Here is an 18,975-nt window from a genome sequence, read left to right on the forward strand (position 1 = left end):
TTGATCTGTATGACCTGAGCCCTTTGAACCGTAGGGAATTCTTTCCAAACTAGGAATTTAGTCTTCCAATCAAAGATGGTGAGAGAGGCTTTCTGTTTTCCCCCTTCCACTGTGTTTTGCTCAAGGAACAGAATCCTGGAAATAGAGGAAGGAGGCGGAAGGGGCCCTCCATATCTACAGCCAGTCCTCTGTATTTTACCTGCCTTTCACAATTCAGGCAGTAGAAGGGGGTGGGAACTATACAGAGGCAGCTCAGCCAGAGATGTCAGCAGTCTTCCTTCACTCAGGAAGATCCTCTTAGACAAGAAGTGACAGCAGCTGCATGTATCTTCTTTCCTCAGCATGAAGCATCCTTGGTCCCCTTCAGCTACTCACTAGTTTCCTGGCGCACAGCGTCAACATTTTGATGCCTCATATTCTGGGCAGTCCTGGTTTTTCTTTGCAAAAGAACCAGGAGAGTTGAATTTTTTTTAACGTGTGAATCCAGGAATAGAGAATCTATAAGGATTTGATTGGGGTGAGATTCAGTATTTCTCCCTGCTCCTATTCCACTGCAGATAGTCAAATATTTTCAGGTAAAGAGTGCTTCAGTGCTGATTAGTTTCTTAAGGAAATATGCTAACTTGGCTTCTACAGAATCTGGACAAAGGCAGTAGTGGAGGATAAGATCTGGTTGAGGGAATACCTGTATTCCATTCTCTCAATGGCCACACAATAAGCGGAGAATAACCAATATGTTAACTAACCTGGCACTCTGCTAGTGCAGCAGTCTATAATTTCAGTGAACTATAGAAACAAATCATTTGGTGAGGAAAAATGCAGTTTTAACCAGTCAGGATTCCCAAGCTGGAGAGCTTTGTCGTTTTCTTCTCAAGATCTTTTCACAGAAAAGATGGAAGATTAAGAGTTTTAGATTTTCTCTAGCAGGAAAAATATGCTTTCATAGCAGCAGCTCTCCAGGGTTCAGACTATACCCATCATTCTCAAACTTGGCAAGTTATCAGGGGAATCCCAATAATACCTGATTGGGTATCTTAACAGAATCTTGAAAGCCTGCCCCAAACCTTCATTACATCTTTTTAAGGACAACAAGATTAAAGCAGTGCTGTTGAGTCTTTCACATTTCCCCATTCCCAGCACTGCGCAAATATTTTGCCCCCCTCCTTCTCAGGGCTAGAGCCACATTCGTCTACACCTAGGGGCTTCTTATAGATACTACAGTTCCCGTTTGTGTTTTGTGTTGATGAGATTTCACTTAATTGTTATTCTGTGAAGAACCAAGTAATCTATGCATATATTACTGATACTTTAAAAAAAACCATAATCTAGGGTAACTGTGCTCCTTTCTTTCCCATTACATCATGCGCTTGTTTTGATGGTGACATTGTACCTTGTTTATAAATGATTTTCCCATTGTCTATATCACAAGTTATAAATCAGATTTATATTATAGCTTATCTTGACGTAAGTGAAATTTATGTCACTCTTTCCCTGTTCAGACAAAGCTTGAAATTTTAGTTTAAATAAGCCATGATAAATCACTCAAAAATGGATTGGGCCATTTAAAGACGTATGGTTGTGGGTCTGTTTGTATTTGTACCTCCTCAGGATATTTCCTTTATCCAGACAATGTGAAGCTGCTCCATCTAAGTTTTGTCCTCTCGGACCCCTATGCACAATCATCTATCCCAAAAGTTGCACAGCAAAAAGGAAGTTCTTTTTGATTTTACTGTCAAAGCAGGACCACTAGGAGAGCCTTGAGGATTATAGCAAACAGAAGCTGAAAGAACTAAACCAACGGAGGAGCAGCAATAAAGCAGAAGGAGGTCTGACAGTTGCAGAGTTCTTGGGACTTGTCCAGTTTTGAAAGATATACGCTGGCCTATTGTCTACTTTGACTGTGCATTAAGGAAAAGGAGATGGCTCTAATTCACCCCAAGGCCTAAAAGTGGATAAGCATGCCATGTCTTCTGCCTGTTTTCAGATGTAATTCAGATTTTTGGTGGCCAGTTGTAATCCAAGACTCACCTCATTCCCCCTAAAATGACTTTAGGTTACGGTGTCAGAATCATCTTCCAGGCAAGCCTGAATATCCCCATGCATTCCTTCCTGGATCATTTTGTGAGCTTCCTCTCTGTCCGTGTGATGTTGCATCTGCTGTTCTGTTTCCATTCCAGGCTTGGGAGAAATGGGGAGAGCAACGGTGAGGGACAAGAAAGGAAGTCTGAGAAAACCGTGAGAACATCTCGCACTTCTTCCTTTGTTTCAGAGGAACCGTATGACTTGTGGCTTGTGTTTGGCAACTCCACTTAAGGCAGAAGGTGGGGAGGGCTCCCCTGTATTCCTTAATGGAACATTCCAATTGAGGATGCCCATTGGCAGTGTCTGTGTGGAGTACAGGTCACAAAAGGCAAGATGGTCTTCCCCCTTCTGTGCCCATTAATTTAAACTGTATTGAAGCTGGAGACCTTTTCTAGGAAATGGGACCCATGGACCAACTCTATTACCCTTATCAGCGAAGCTATCTTTCTCCAATTTCACTCCCTACAGTTGTATCAGAATCACAACTCCCAGTACTTCCAGCCAGCATGAATACATTTCTGGAAATTGTATTCCCACTACATTAGGAAGGCTCTCTGGGCCATTAGTGTGATTATAATAAATGTTTAGCTCAGGAAATTGCAAACCAAAATATAGAGAACAGAATGGGAAGTGAACCCAGTCAGCTGCCTATTGGTATATCTTTTATTTTTCCCCAGAGCTGATCTCTTGATTTTTTTGGGGGGAGGGACATTAAAACCATATTCCTGTATGTTTTGCTCATTACATTTTAGCATTGCCCTTCCCCCCCATTTTTGCTGGTCCCAGTCCTGTGTCTTAACAATATCTTGATATGCAGTAATAAGGGGAAAGCTTTATCACTTGACTTTAGCTCTATACTCAGAAAAGCAAAATCAGCTATATTTCTGGGTGCTTGGCTGCCATACTAAAAGCATAGGAATGTTGATGGTTAAAAAAAAAGATGGATATAATCAAGCAATTGTGTTCAGTGAGGCTTGTAGGAGGACATTCTGATGGATCATGCTCTGTAATCTCAGATCTGCTTGTCTTGCAGTCCACCACCCATAATTGCCTCAAAAATCAGATTCATCTCCAGCTGCAGTACAGCCACCTCTAGCTGTGGCTATTAAAAATTCACTCTTGCCAACTGGTACCATGCTGAGGATTTGAGTCCTTTATTATTATTTTTTTTTCACATTTCAGTAAGCCTTTCGAAACTGAATCGTAAACCAAAGCCATGTGACCATGTCAGTCATTTACGTGGCCTTCCTGATTTAACAAAGAAACAGGCAAATACATTGGCATTCAAAAACTGTGCCAGAGTCTCAGTCTAAAACTACAGTATTCCTGTAGGAGATTGGAAAAAATGCAAATTAAAAAAACCATTTCCACTGCATCATCTTGAGATAAATCTCACTATCTATATGCTTTTATAAAACACGCATTCAGGTGTTCACATTGGGCTATATGCCAAATACAGATATTCTGTAATCTGTCTACTTAATGCAAAATAGGATCTTGTTTAATTTCTTCCAGTTTTCCTTATGAGAAAGAAGCTAACAAGCCAGGCAGAGCAATGACCCTCATCCAAAGAACCAATTAGAATTATGCCCGTACCCTAGCTTTGGTTCTTCCACAACCAATTCTCAAATCTCTCCTAGCAGCCACAGAGGTTAGAATGGGTCCTTTCAAATAAATAAATAAATAATAAACAAACAAACAAATAAATAAATAGTGCATATAATATATCTGTGAGTGCATATAATATATCTGTGAGAGCCAATCCAAAGTAGTGATTAAGACACCAAACTAGAAACTGGGACATGATTAGTTCTAGTCCCACCTTAGGCACAAAATCAGCTGGGTGATCTTCGGCTAGTCACTGTCTCTCGGTCCTAGGAAGCAGGTAAGGGCAAACCACTTCTGAAATCTTACTAAGAAAATTGCAGGAGTTTTTTCGTCAGGAGTCAAGACTGATTTGAAGGCACCAAAGTTAAGCAAAGTAATGCCCTAGGTATTTTGGACTTCAATTTTCCTTAGCTTTCAGTTGATTGGCCTATGACAGTGATGGTGAACCTTTTAGACACCGAGTGCCCAAAAACCGCTCTGCCCCCCCCCTGTCCCGCTCCTCCCCCACACACCCTGCCCCGCCCATCCGCAAGGCCATTCACTGCTTCCATGGCCCACTGCAGCAGATCACCCAGGCGGCCCTGCAGCGCCATGGCAGCCATGCCCTCCGCTTGTGCCCCGCAGCATCATCTGCGAGTGATGGGGCACGAGGGCGGAGTCTTGTCCCCGCTGCCAGGCTGCCATGTCCTTGGCTGCACTGCTCTGCATGGGCCGCACCCAGGGGTGAATCTCCTCCGGGGGGGGCGCTGGTGGGGAGGTGGCCATGGGGAGACGGGGCTGGGGCAACGGTGTGTGCGCCCAAAAAGAGGGCTCTGCGTGCCGCCTCTGGCACGTGTGCCATAGGTTCGCCACCACTGGCCTATGACAAGGGAGCTGTACTTTAATGCTTTTTACTGTTTATTCCTAAACTAGTGTTTTAAACCCAGGATTTCTCCTGGCCCTCTTATGGGAAATATGTTAGTTCATGTGGAAGAATGTAGTGGCCATAAATAGTCTAATCCTTAAAAAAATATTACTGCAGAAGTTAATTAGAAAAAAGTAGAGGGTAGAGGGGGAAACTGCTAAGAGTATCCAAATTGTCTTAGAAGCTATACTTCCTAGCTCTTCTGTTCTCTGGTTAAACTACACCCATGAAAATGAGTTAGATGCATTGAGTAGAAATATTAAATTCTGTTTAAATCCTCAAATTTGCCATTCAAATAGTCTAAAAGCAAGAGTTTGCATGGGGAATTGGAACTCTGCGTTCTAAATGTAAACATTTGACAAAATGCAAATACTTTAGGACTGTTGAAATCGTTTAAGCCAAGACTGGCAAGCTTCAAATAAGAAACCCAAACTATCAGTTATATAAATTTGGAGGATAATTTTAGGAACAAATGAGGTGCCAACCTTGAATCCAAAACAAGTCTTCAGGCACTGTGGTTTTAATCAATTGCTAACTTGGCAGGGAAACAGCTATAGATTGAAGAATAATGGCATGATTCTAATGGACTAAAACTGAGCCTGGTGACCAAGGTCCTAGCAGCAAATGCTAGTTTTCAATGGTGTGATTTACTCTATCTTTCTCCCTCTATCCTCTCTCAGATAGTAATGAAAATAATGTAAGAACCTTAAGATTCTGCTAGGCTTCATGCAATCCCTTTCAAAGACCCCTGAACACATTGGGTTAACATTTTCAGCATATCTACTGTGATGCCACATCTTGAGGTGATCCTTAGATTATAAATCCTGGTTTGCATAAAATAGCATGAGCACTCTTGAGGGAAAAAATTGACTTTTGTGCTTATTGCACACTGGCTAAGTGTGCTAAAACTGGCCAGGTCTTATCATTAGCAGAAAAAACTGCATGTGACATAGATACATCTACATCTAATAACTTAGTCCACAGCTACTTTGGTTTAAAAAAAAAACCTTATGTGAAAGCCTTGATTGACCAAATCCATGATGGGCAGTTAAGCTCAATATTTATGGCCCCTCTGGTGATGATCATGCCCTACAAAAGATGGCAATTTGGAATAACTCTAAAGAACATGAGTTAAAAAATGAAATGAAGGAAAGAAAAGATAAATGTGGGTAATTGGAAGAGAAAGTGGAAGGAGAGAACATTTGAGTGAAGATTTAATTGTGAAGACAGAGCTAAAATGTTATATCACAAAATGTGAATTACTGTCATCTTGCTTGGTCTGAATCCACATAAAATTTGGAATCAATAGATGGGTGATAGATGGATCGTATATTCCAGTGAATAGCAATAAGGGAAGAAATAAAGTTGAGTTTGGGAGAAAAAAATCTGTGCAACATTTTGAATAAATATGACCCAAGAGAAAATGTATTTGGCAAATAATATTAATGGTTGAGTAGGAATGAAACTAGAGATTATAGAAAAAGCAACTGGCTCATTTGGAGATCCAGGAATAATGAGAATGGTGATTATTTTTGGTAAGAATCTGTCTAGAAAAACATATATTTGTTTTTCAGAAATGTGGTTTAAACATAAGTCTATTCACATCAACACATAGTAAATCTAAAACTATAATTGGATTCATTGTTTATCATGAAAGATGGAAAACATTACTGAAGGACAAAAGAGTGATGAGAAGTTCTCAGTTATTGTTTTTTGGTACTGTCAAGACTGGATCTTGGGCAAAAGGGACATGGAATAAAAACTACAAAACTAAACCAAAGTGAAGACAAATAATTAAAGGGAGAGAAACGATGAATCTTGTGCAAAAAAAATATTAGAAGATAAATTACTCGTCCAGCAGGATGAATGGAAAATGGATGTAAGAAAGAAGGATGTGAAAACTCCTTTGAACAGAAAGAAAAGACATTAAAGAGTGGAATGTGGAGAAAGGGATACTTGGCAAATGATGAAGTGAAAAAGGCTGTGGATGAGTAACGATGTATGTGAGGGACCAATGATGAGAGTAAAATATTGCCTTAGTGCAGTGATGGAGAACCTTTTAGAGACCGAGTGCCCAAACTGCAACCCAAAACCCACTTATGCATTGTCGGGTGCCGGGTAGGTGTGGTCAATTGGGTGGGTGTGGCCCACTGGGTGGGCGTGGCTGTGGTGGTAACGGCAGACTGGGTGGGACTAAAAAGTTCAATCAATCAATTCCAACTTTGCAAGATCTTTTTTTTTCCCCCGCGAGAAGTTGAAATTGACTGATTGATTGAACCTTTTTTTTGTACACGGCGGCGAAGGCCTAAAGCGAAAAGGTTTTATAAAACCCAGCTGAAGGCCTAGGACTGGGGCGATGGTGTGCGTGCCCACAGAGAGGGCTCTGAGTGCCACCTCTGGCACCCGTGCCATAGGTTCGCCACCACTGCCTTAGTGCAATTATATGGTGAAAGTGCAAGGAACAGTTAGGAAAAATGGAATGGAGTGGAATAATGGGTAGAGAAACTTTCAGACATGTGTTGTTGTTCGTCCATCAATTTTGATGAAGACCTTGACATCTTATGGATTATGGGCCATCAACGGTGTGTCCGTAGATGGCTGATAAGACCGATGTTAGCACGGAATGTTCTGCCACATACTGAACAGAGAAATGTAGACACTATTGCTTCAGCATTTGCAGCTCTGGCTTTACGGAGTGCTCACTTCTCTTGTGCCAAGATTGTCCTTCTGTGTTCATATGTCTGGCAACCCTGGTAAACCAGGGTACGCCATGTCGGTCGATCATGCGCCAAAAATTCCCAAGAGATGGTGTCGATATCCAGGGACTTGAGAGATACTTTCAGCGTGTCTTTGTATCGCTTCTTTTGTCCCCCGTGTTATCGCTTTCCTTGCTGTTAAAAGGCTAGTGTACAGTAGGTGGGTCTATTGCAGGGAATGAATGTTAAAAGAGTAAAAAATGGCTGTGACTAGGATTGTGCTTCTGTCTACTTTGCTATATGGCAGCAAGAATCGCTTCATGAGAAACAGAAGTTTAGTGTGGTGGGAATGGTATTTAAGAACTGTGTGAGTAAAAGAAGACATAGGGTCAAGAAAAAAGGTGCTGAATGAATGAAGACTTACAAAAAGGCACTGAAGTTATTTATAGGGAGAATGAATGAAGATTAATCTGTTGAGATGAGAGGGAAGACTGAGAAAATCATGATTGTATAGATCCGATGATATTCTCAGAAAGGTGAAAAAATTTAAAGTTAATGTATAAATCCAAGTATGAACAGCAAATATGATTTGTGAGGATTCTAAAGATATGGAGCAATATGATGAATGGTGTTGGACTTTAATTCAATTTTAGCTAAGCTTCCTTTTTTTTAAATCAGTTTTGTGCCTTGAATTTCTATTAATTTCTTCTTTTCTGCACTCTGGCTAATGTTGCTCACCCAAAAAGGGTATAGTGTGATGTATATGTATATCAGTACTTGGGTGACATCATTATGTTATTGTGTCATTCTCAAGTCTCCGGATGCTGAAAAATCAATCACACCCTCATACTAATTGCAAGGCACACCCTGACCACAAAAACATTGTCTATCCTCAATTAGAGCAATGGAGGCACACAGATTTTACATAGGATGGGGCTATATTAAAGATGAAAGTTGAAGATTTATCCATGTTTACATGGAAATGAGCTACATTATAGTTCCAGAAAATGAAGCTATATAAGGAGCAATATGTGGCATATTCTGGGTAATAGTTTGATAATACAAGCAGCTTGTTTGGGGTTAGGGCAGATGATGATGATGATGATGATATATTCAGATACCACCTAGATTTCTGATTTTCCAAAGGGTTCTGGTCAGTAGTGGAATTCAAATATGTGAACAACCAGTTCTCTGTATGGATGCCGCTTCTGGAAGTCCATTCTGGGCCTGGGCAACAAAAACTTACCTCTTGGTTCTGGTGAACTGGTGCGAACTGGCCGAATCCCACCACTGGTTCTGGTGCAAAAACAGAGGGTCACAGATACGTGCAGTGGTAATTGCGCTACCTTTTGCATTAATAAGCTGCCAGCCCAAATGGTCTCCAAGTACTGGTGCTGAGAAGCTGAACACTTCTGCACTGATGTGGCGAACAGTAGCCATTGTTGAGCACTTGCCAATGGATCAATCCCTTTAGAGGAAACATCAGATCCCTCCTTGCCAGCTCAAAATGCCAGCTGCAAGCACTGAGGTCAAGTATTATTCATGCTGCTGGAGCCTGACTGGCTGGAGTCCATCTGATGTCTGCTCTTCAAGAGTGTCTCTAACTCCAATGCATCATCATTCTACAGCAAAGGTAGGGAACTGCTATCTTGCAGATATTGCGAGTCTCTGGTTCCCATGGGCTCCAGCCAGCAGGGCCAGTGGGAAAGTTGATAGGAGCAGACCTCTCCAGCAGGCTGAGAGGCTATCCATCACCACAGTATAATAATCCCAGCGAGGAGGCACAACCTGGGTTAGGAAAGATGCCACAAATCCAAGGGGTATTTAACACATGGCCCAGAGTCCCTCTCTGAGGGAGATGGACTGTTCAACAATGTAAAAAAAATAAACAAATACAGGTAGCATGGAATACTAACAAACATACTATAGAAAAGAAACCTCCATTAAATGAAACTCTTGCCTAAAAGGGGTAGAAAAGAAATGTGAACCTGTCCCTGCCTTAAAACAAAATACAATCATGTCTGCATGACAAAGTTTTGAGAATCATGTTATTAACAATATTAAGATCAATAAGAAATAGAACATTTAAGTAGATCAGAAGCCAGGAAGCGAGCTACAAAAGTGATGGGATCATAGAATGAGAAAGGGATCAAAGAAGGACGGGGAGATTGCAGAGGTGCTGAATGAAGAATTTTCCTCTGTCTTCATTGCAGGAGGTATGCAGGGATGAATCCATCCTCCCCACTGTAGTCCAAGAAGAAAGGAGAGCAGGATCCTAAAAATAACAACTGGCTAAGCAGAGGTCTCTGAGAAAGATTTTAATTACTAGACTATGACCTACATCAAGAGTGTAAGGAGGGCAGGGATAAGCTGTTCTCACAATGGCAGAAACAGAATTTGAGAACAGCTTTGAGAATTTTACTGCATTAGGAAGACTTTAAACTGAACCAGAAGTGGAAAGTGTCAGAGGAACAGAATTGGGGGGAGGAATGCTGGGAGCTAATAACCCAGGAGGCAGCAAGAGTACCAGGAAGGAAATCCTCTTCACAATTTGGCAGTAAAAAGTCCACTACAGAGTGACATCTCCAGCCTCCAGTTGTCAAGTCTCCTGTAGCTAGATTCTCTCTCCTGTCTACTTTCTCCCATTAGACCCCCAAAAGGATAAATGGAAATATTTTTTTGGAGTGTAACAGCCCTGGGGAATCCTTCCATTCATATATCTAATTCCTGGTCTCTTCCTCCCACCTTTTGGAGTCGCCTATCATGTAGCTACTCATTTTCCTACATTGAAGTTTTCTGTTATCTGACTCTTGTTTATAAAACAGTCAGTCAAGATCAGTATTCCCAGCGTATGCTGCTGAGCAACATGCTTGGTTTCTAATCCTCAGGCGTGATGCTGTCTGCAGGTGGGGGACATTGCTCTTTAAAAGCAACCCCTCCCCCAACATTCCCTAATATTCGTGACAGTGAAAATGTTCAACTCTTTGGCAAGGCTCCTGTAGGGATGCCAGACCAAGCATCCCCAGCTGGCATGTGGCTTATGCCATTGCAAAAGGAAGTACAAGAGCATATTGCTACTACCAGATTGCCAATTCCCTTATGTTGCAACTCATTCATCTCCTCTTTTAACAGGGCCCCTCTGGTGGATTCAGCATTTGAAGACCGGAAATGCTTGAGGCACCAGTCTGCACAGGTCAGAAATGATGTGGGAGACCCAGGATTGCCCCTCTGGGGAGTTCATGCAGTTTACCAGGTACTATGTATAGCAGGGGGTTTTCAAACTTGGCTCTTTTATGACTTGTGGACTTCAACTCCCAGAATTCCTCAGGCCAGCATGCCTGGCTGAGGAATTCTGGGAGTTGAAAACCACAAGTAATAAAAGGGCCAAGTTTGAAGACCCCTGATGTATAGTTATGGGAAGGGTCATGGCAGACTGTTGCTTTACTGTGGGCTGCTAACTCTCTTTTCCTTGCCAACATGCTAGCTTTTCCTTCCACCTGAAGGCTGCTACTGGGATACATGGGCATATTCACCTCAAAAACAAGCCACTTTCTGCCCTCTTGGATTCATCTCTGTTCTGTTTCTCCATGTGCAATATTAGAATACACTCCAATGCCTCTATAACCATGATCTGTGCCCCCAAGGATGCCAACATTAGGAAATCAGGTAGGTGAGGGCAAGACCAAGGTTCTTTTATCTGCATTCTCCTTGCCTGAGGCTCCAGAGGGCCAGCATGAAGCCACCTGGGAGACGGGGATCTTACTGCTAAGTGTGGGCACCTGTGGGGTACTGTCAATTCTACCAGCAGAGTATCAAAAACAGTGTGGTTCTTGAAAGCAGCTGCTATCTGCATTCTGCTTCAATGGCAACTGTGGACTTTGGGGTATGGGTATGTTGGTGTATGCCTGTAGGGGTCTGAGCAATCAAAATTTCCCACATTAATCGTTATTTTGTTCAGCTTTGCTACATACCATTGCTTGAGAATAACATTGCCAGGTTTGACCAGACAGGCTGGAAATTACTGTTATTGTACAACTCAAGGCAGCATAGATTATGTTCCCAGCCCTTATTTTTTCCCCACAACAGCAACCCTGTGAGGTGAGGTGGTTGTCCCAAAGTCACCTAACTGGATTTTATGCATAAGGGAGGTCTAGAACTCAATGTCTCTTGGTTCTTAGTCCAGCACCTTTCACCACTATGCCAAACGGTGCCTCGGTTGAGAAATCAGGAGTGCAAAAGAAGGAACAGAGGGAAATGAAAATACAGGATGACAGGACATGACAAGAGTGACCGACTCATCACATCTGGGGTCCACTGATGGTTTGGGGGAGGAAAAAGGACTCTTGGAAGGCTTTTGCCAAATACTGGCATAACAAAGCAATCTTAATCTTTAAATTGGAAATACAATTATATTGAACACACAACTAAGCACATATGTTGGGATGTTTACTAATTATTGTATTTTCATCCAGATCTAGAGTTGGAATTGTCACATTTTCACCCAGCAAGATGGGTGCTCAGAGCCCATGATGTTCTGGTCTGTTCCGTGCTGAAATATCTGTTAGCAGACAATGTAGAGTACAAACTAGGGACGTGTACAACAACATATCATCTGGCGTTCTCAAATCATTAATCTGTGGTCAGCCTTGGTGATGTAGTTCTCATTTTACTTTCTTTGCCTTCTTTTAGACAGTAGATAATCTACTGGAGATACAATACCAGAAGCGGAAGGAAGATTTCGAGTCCCAAAGCAGCAATTTACTCTAACCCTTCCTATATGTTCCACCCAAGTTCTTCTCTGTCTCTTCTCTGTTTATTGTAGTTATTTGTTACATTGAACCTTATATTCCTGCTGGGAGATCAGGGCCGCCTACACAGCAGCCCCTTGCCAGCTGTTCTCAATCACCCTGTTAGACAGATTAGGCTAAGAGAGAGCAACTCACCCAAAGTCATCCTGGCAGTTTCCACTGAACTTGATCCTGGGTTTTGCTGGGCCTACACCAACACCTTAAACACTGTTCCACATGGACAGTTTCATATACATATGCTTCCTATTTTTAAATGAAAGGAGGTATTTTTAGAATCTACTTCTCGATGGGTAGACTGAGAGGTTATTGCTGGGGTGAAGAAATAAGTGGATAACAGTACTAAAGCATCATCATTTTAGAACAGTGGCGAGGATCAGCTCTCAGTAGCAGTAACTTCACAGTTATCACCCCTATTTCCTCTTCCAGAAATAACTGGTATAGAATTGTGTTTTGACTCTGGAGCAGCAGCTGGAGTCAGCCTGCGATCTCAAGAAGAGTGCCTCGTTTTATTTTAAATCTAGCTGTCATTTAAAAAAAAGGTCAATATCAGCTGAGTTCATTGCTATAGATGTACAGAGGAAGGTTTCTGCTGGTGCAACCATGAGATCGCCTCCTGTGCTCTGCTGAAAATCAAAGCATCCTATTTTCATGGCCATCTTGAATCAGGAGGAGCCAAATCCTCTGCAAAGTTTGGGCTCCTTTTGCAAAGTCCAGCTGGAGCTCGGCGCTGATCCTGGCGCTTCTGCTGAGCCCAGAAGAAGCGCTGATCAGCTGGAATGTTGCAGCCTCTCCAGGGTCTTGTGATTTACATTCAGATGCTTGGCAACTGATTCATACTTATGACGGTCACAGTGTCCCAGGGTCATGTGAAGTGACCAAAACCTGCTGCAACCACCCAGCAGATGGGGGGGAATAAAAGCCAAGCACCCCCCACCCCACCCCCGCTGCCAATCCTCAACAGAAATGCTCACAACAATAAAAACCTCGGACAGGAGGAAGAGCACCGCCAGATGGGCAGGCAGGTGTCTTGCTTGGCTGTGGCTTGGGGGCACTTTTTTTCAGTGCCATTGTAACTTTGAACAGTCACTAAGTGAACTGTTGTAAGTCGAGGACTACCTGTACTTTATCACTTTTTTCCTTTTTTTTTTTTTTTTTGGTCATCAAGTTTTTGACACCTTGCTAGACGACTGGTGGTACTCGGATATTGCCATATCCTAAAGGTGGTACAATGGGTGAAAAGGTTGAAAAGCCCTGCCATAGAACCTGATGGTGCCAGCAGACTTCAGAGTGTCCGCCAGGGCGTATACTTAGTCCTTTGTGGCTCTTTTTTTCCTGTGCTGACAACTACCCATGTAATATCCAGGAACAGCAGTGAGAGAAATCATGTCTGTCTTGCACAGTGATATACAGTGCTCTTGCACTATTGCACAATTCCGGAAAAGCTGTACTCTTGCAAAAACACTATTCTTTCTGTGGTTGTCAAGCAAGGTAGCTAACAAGGGACTGCATTGCAGTATTTAGTGCCAGGAAAGAGGCACAGCTGCCAAAACAGCACACTGCTGCTGCTACCAGCTTCAGTATAATGCTGGGAAATTAGTCCCCTTGTACTGGAACAGAGAAATGGGTGAAATTCAGTAGTTATTGTAGTGGGAGTATCTACTTGTAATTGAAAGTCTAATTGAATGTCTCTACTTATTTACTGGTTTGCCAGAAGTGAGTGGTGATGCTAGTAGGAAGTGACCAAGGAGTCCAGATCTGACCTCAAAGCTGGCAACACCCGGAAACGTAATTGAACATGTAATTGAATTATTGTTCTTCTTCAGTATTTGTCTCCTATGGTTGCAGAGTCTGCTGGTTTCTGCACTTTGATCACCTAGTGTTTACAGTGACACGGCTTTTCATTTATCAGCCAACTTGTTCCAGAGTCTGATGTTGATTAGGACTGAGGGGAAGTGACTGGTCCAAGATCTCTCAGCTGGCTTCCATGCCCAAGAGAGAACTCGAATCTGGGTTTTCTGGCCCTTAGTCCAGTAGGTTAACCACTATGCGATACTACACTGGCTCTCAAGTAACTAAATTGTCTGCTATTAAATTAAATGGTCTGCTGCCCTGGCTCTCGTGTAATTATCTCTGCTATTAACAACCTGCCTCCAGAAGTGGTGAATGCTCCAACACTGGACGTTTTTAAGAAGAGACTGGACAGCCATCTGTCTGAAATGGTGTAGGGTTTCCTGCCTGAGCAGGGGGTTGGACTCGATGACCTCCAAGGTCCCTTCCATAATATTATTATTATTATTATTATTATTATTATTATTATTATTATTATTATTATTATTATTATTATTATTATTATTATTATTATTATTATTATTAAAACCCAGCTATTGGCACTTCTCCTTCCACGTTGAACCTCGTGTGTGTCTATATCCATGATGACATTCATAAATATGTACTGTCATACATCCAGACATGTGTACACAGTCATGTGAAACACTGAAATTTATTTATTTATTTATTTATTTATTTATTTATTTATTTATTTCCAGGTGTATACACACAGGATGATTATATAGCCACATTCACAGCTCTCTCCCTCTTCACTCTGCATTTCTCCCAGGCTATTTTTGGATGTGGGTTTAAGGTTCTTTCAATAGAGCAGTAGATCTATGTTGAGAAATGGTTTGAATGTTAGGTCACAGGCAGGGAAAAGAGCTTGCAAGGTACATTGGAATCAGACTGACAAAGTCCCTCTTAACTATCATTGCAAGGGAATGCCAGCACTGGAGATGTACAGCATTGTGGATGACATCAAACTAAGACTTCAGAGGACAAAATCACGGTTCACAATGACCTCAGTAGGCTTGAGGATGAGCCCAATTAAACAGGTTAGAAATATAAGATCCTGCATCTGGCTAAAAAAAAAATGTATAGGTTCAGGATTGGGAGACCTGTCCTGATGGCAGTGTATATGAGAAGAATTTAGGAGTAGCTGTGGAGCTCCAACTGTGTAACTAAAAAGACCAATGCATTTTGTCCAAATCACAGGAAGGAATAGTTCCATTGTCTTCCAAATTGAATCAATCATACTGCAGTTCTAGGTAATGCATTTTAAAAGGGAGATGGAGAAACCAAAGAGCTACCAGGACAGTCGGGTGCCTGGAAACTAAGCCCTGCGATGAAATATTAAAAGAACAAGATTTATAGAGGACGACAGAACCATAACACAGTGATTATCTATGACCATCTAAAAGGCAGAGGGCAGACCTTTTTTTCTTGTTGAAACTGAGCAGGATAAGAGCTTTTGGTTGAAATTAAAAGATAGATAAATCAAGAAGAATATAAAAAGGAATCTCCTGGCTAAGGCAGCTTGTTACCCCTAGAATATTCTGCTTAGAAAAGTCGTGGAATCCTTGATATTGGGGGCGTTAAATTGAGGCTGATGTCTACCTGTTGGAGAGTCCTACAGGAGTTAGACTAGATGATCTATTGGTCTTGTTCATATAATTTATGATTCTGTGATTTAGTGAATAGATAAAAATTGGCTAGATTCCAATATTCTACTAAACCACAAATCATGGTTTACAAAACAGCAGGATACATACGTCTTAAGCTTAAACTGAGAGCCTATGGTATATTGGTTAAGATGTTAGATTAGAAATTGGGAAGCTCAAATCCAAATCCACTGTTGGTTATGAAAAATCACTGGGTGACTTTGGACCAGTCACTTTAAACCTGTTTTTCAGGGATGTTACTGGAATAAAAAAAATGGAGATTCCCATGCAGCTCTTGGAGAAAAGACAGGCTAGAAATCTAGGAAATACAAGCCAAACCTTATTAGCACTTAAATTATTTATTCAAGAAGCCAAGCTTAAAACATGCTAAGCTACCATGTTCAGTTCTACTCATGGTATTCGAAAGATAGTGAAGATAGTGAAGGACTAAGAAAGTTGCAAATCAGGTCCACCAAAATGTTTGTTCCCTGAATGTCAGGCATAAAGAATGAGGACCATACGTTAAATTCCAGTTAAGGAGATTTATTGCTCAAGCCTATACACAAGAATCTAGTCAACTAACACTCACCATTAAATTGGCACTAGATAAAAGTTAATATATTCAAGGGGAGCAGGACCTTGTTCTGTGGACACATAATGATTCTAGGCTGAGTCCTCTCTTGACTCTGCCTCTTCTTCTCCTAGACCTGAGGAACAAATGCAGTATGTAGAATTGTGTAGACTGGAAAAAAGGTGAGGAAAAAGGGTCATTTGCTTGTAACACACTGCATGGAAAAAGCAAATAAGAAAAAGCTTTGCTCCTCCTCTTGTCAGGATCATGGTGGGATCATGGTGGGAGATTAAGAATGGTGAGAGATGAGAGAAAACAGCCTTCACACAGAAGTCTGTGACAATTCACTGCGGCCAACTTGCCACAGCCAACTTGCCATGGGACAACTTGCAGGACGAGAGTTACACTAATATCAAAGAAATGATGGAATAGAACAGGGGCAGGCAACTTTGGCTCTTTTCTGACTCGTGGACTTCCAATTCCCAGAATTCCTGAGCCAGCATGGCTCAGCTTGGAAACTCTCCCTTTCCCCTCAGCCTGGCTGGCTCAGGAATTCTGGGAGTTGAAGTCCACGAGTCATAAAAGAGCCAAGGTTGCCTACCCCTGGAATAGAACCATTAAAGAAAGGATGCAAAAGGAGGGACAAAATGAAATATGAATGACAAAAATTAAAATAGTTTTTTTATTTTAAATAATTAAATTGAATTGTTAAATTGTCCCACGGCGAGTAGGCCGTGGTGAGTTGCCTGTGGCTAGTTGACCATGGTGAGTTGGCCGCAGTGAGTTGGCTGTGGCGAGTTGTCCCACTCCATTCACAACAGGGCTTCCTTCCTTCCACACCTTTATATGTTGCTGCAGATGCCAAAGCATCTCAAGATGGCATGCCTTAAAACTTGCAACCAAATAGATAACTCTTAAAACACAAATTAAAGTTCTATGTTAAAACAACATAGAACAACAATCGCAATAATTTACATTAAAACAAAAGGTGGGGAAATGGAGCCTTGCCAAACTTCTACAACATTCATGCTGGGGAAGGCCTGACTGAGTACATTTTCGTGAGGCACCTAAATACGTGCATAGCATTACAGTACCTCCTGAATGCATGTGCAGCAACAGAGAGAAAACTCATTCATCAGCATCAATTCAGCAGCCTTTGGTACAGGTAGCAGGTCCACAGCTAGAACCACTCATTGACAGCAGGATTGCTTCTTCAACAAAACTGTAAAATATACATGGCCAGGTGCCTCACTCAGCAACCTGGATATACCCACCCGTTCAGCTGCAGCTTCCAAACCAACCACAGTAGTAGCCCACATTGCAAGACTTAACAGTAATTTAAATGAGGTTATCCATGCATAGATAATTGCAGCTAGACTCTCTGTGTCCAGGAAAGGCCATACAGTAGTTGGTATACAACTCGCTCTGGCAATAGACAAGATCAAGCAGGATCAACAGGTGTTGCACTCCTTCCCCACCTACACCCCTCACTCTCTTCAGCAACAGGGCAACCCTGGCTGGTTTTACCCCCAAGACAGACTTGAACACAAAGGACTAATTAAATTATACATTAGGCCTGAGTAGTTGGCAGCCTCCCAAACTCATGTTTGTGGTTCTGGAAGCCCTATGAATGTTCTACCCACATTTCATCAGATAGCTAGAGAGTTGGCAGGGTGGATTCCTGCCAATTTGAGGCAGGAGATGTAAAACCTAAGATTGCACCTTTGGGAAAAGAAAAATACCAAACTGAATTGTACCCTAAAAACCTTAGCCTCGCCAATGGGTCTGTCTTGGCCTCACCTCCTTTGCATAATTGTCTCATCTCCTGTCAAGATTGCTCCTTTCCCTGAAGAAGCTACAGAATGCTTTCTGTAGTCACCCAAAGATTATTCCCCACTGCTATGGGTGGTTTAGATGCCTTTTCAAGGGGATTAGGCAGCCTCAGGGATAAGGCATTCAAGGGCTATTTGTCAAATTACTTTCAGTAATGTTAGTTATGTTTTCAATATTGTTTTGCTTGTGAAATATTGTTGATACTTAGTGTAGATGCATCTTCGATATTGCTGGTTTGTACGCCATCCAGAATCTTTAGACTGGGCAGTATAAGCATTATGGGGATAAATAAATAATAAGAAAACAGCAGACTTCTCAAAACACGATGGAAGGGAAGTCCTATGACAGTGATGGCGAACCTTTTGCAGACCGAGTGCCCAAAAACTGGCCCTGCCCCCACCCCGCCTACCCGCAGGGCCACTCATCACCTCCAGGGCCCGCCGCAGATCGCCCAGGCAGCCCAGCAGCGCCATGGTGGCCACGCCCTCTGCCTGCACCCCACAGCATCAACTGTGCACGATGGGGCGTGAGGGCAGAGTCTTGTCTATGCTGCCTGGCTGCCATGCCCTTGGTTGCACTGCTCCACGTGGGCCACGCTCGGGGGCGACTCTCCTCCAGGGGGGCTGCTGGTGAGGAGGGGATCACGGCGGGAGGCAAGGCTAGGGCAACGGCACGTGTGCCCACAGAGAGGGCTCCGAGTGCCGCCTCTGGCACCTGTGCCATAGGTTTACCACCACTGTCCTATGAGGTCCTCTCTTTACGGAAGGCAGGCCTTGCTCCGATCCTGCCCGGTTTTTCCTCTGTCCTTATGATTGACGCTTCACTCCTTTGCTCATCTTCCCAAAGGTTCTGCTTCTTGGAGAAGCCCTTTGGTTTGCCCTCTGTTCCTCCTTGTCCAAGGGGTGCTAAGCCCTTTGACCCATCACATCTCCCGTATCCAGGTTTTCAAGCTCCCCAGTTCATTTTTGGGATGAGGAGTTGA

This window comes from Protobothrops mucrosquamatus, unplaced genomic scaffold (genome assembly GCF_001527695.2).
Source record: "Protobothrops mucrosquamatus isolate PMUCROS unplaced genomic scaffold, P.Mucros_1.0 scaffold76, whole genome shotgun sequence".
Classification (NCBI taxonomy): Eukaryota; Metazoa; Chordata; class Lepidosauria; order Squamata; family Viperidae; genus Protobothrops; species Protobothrops mucrosquamatus.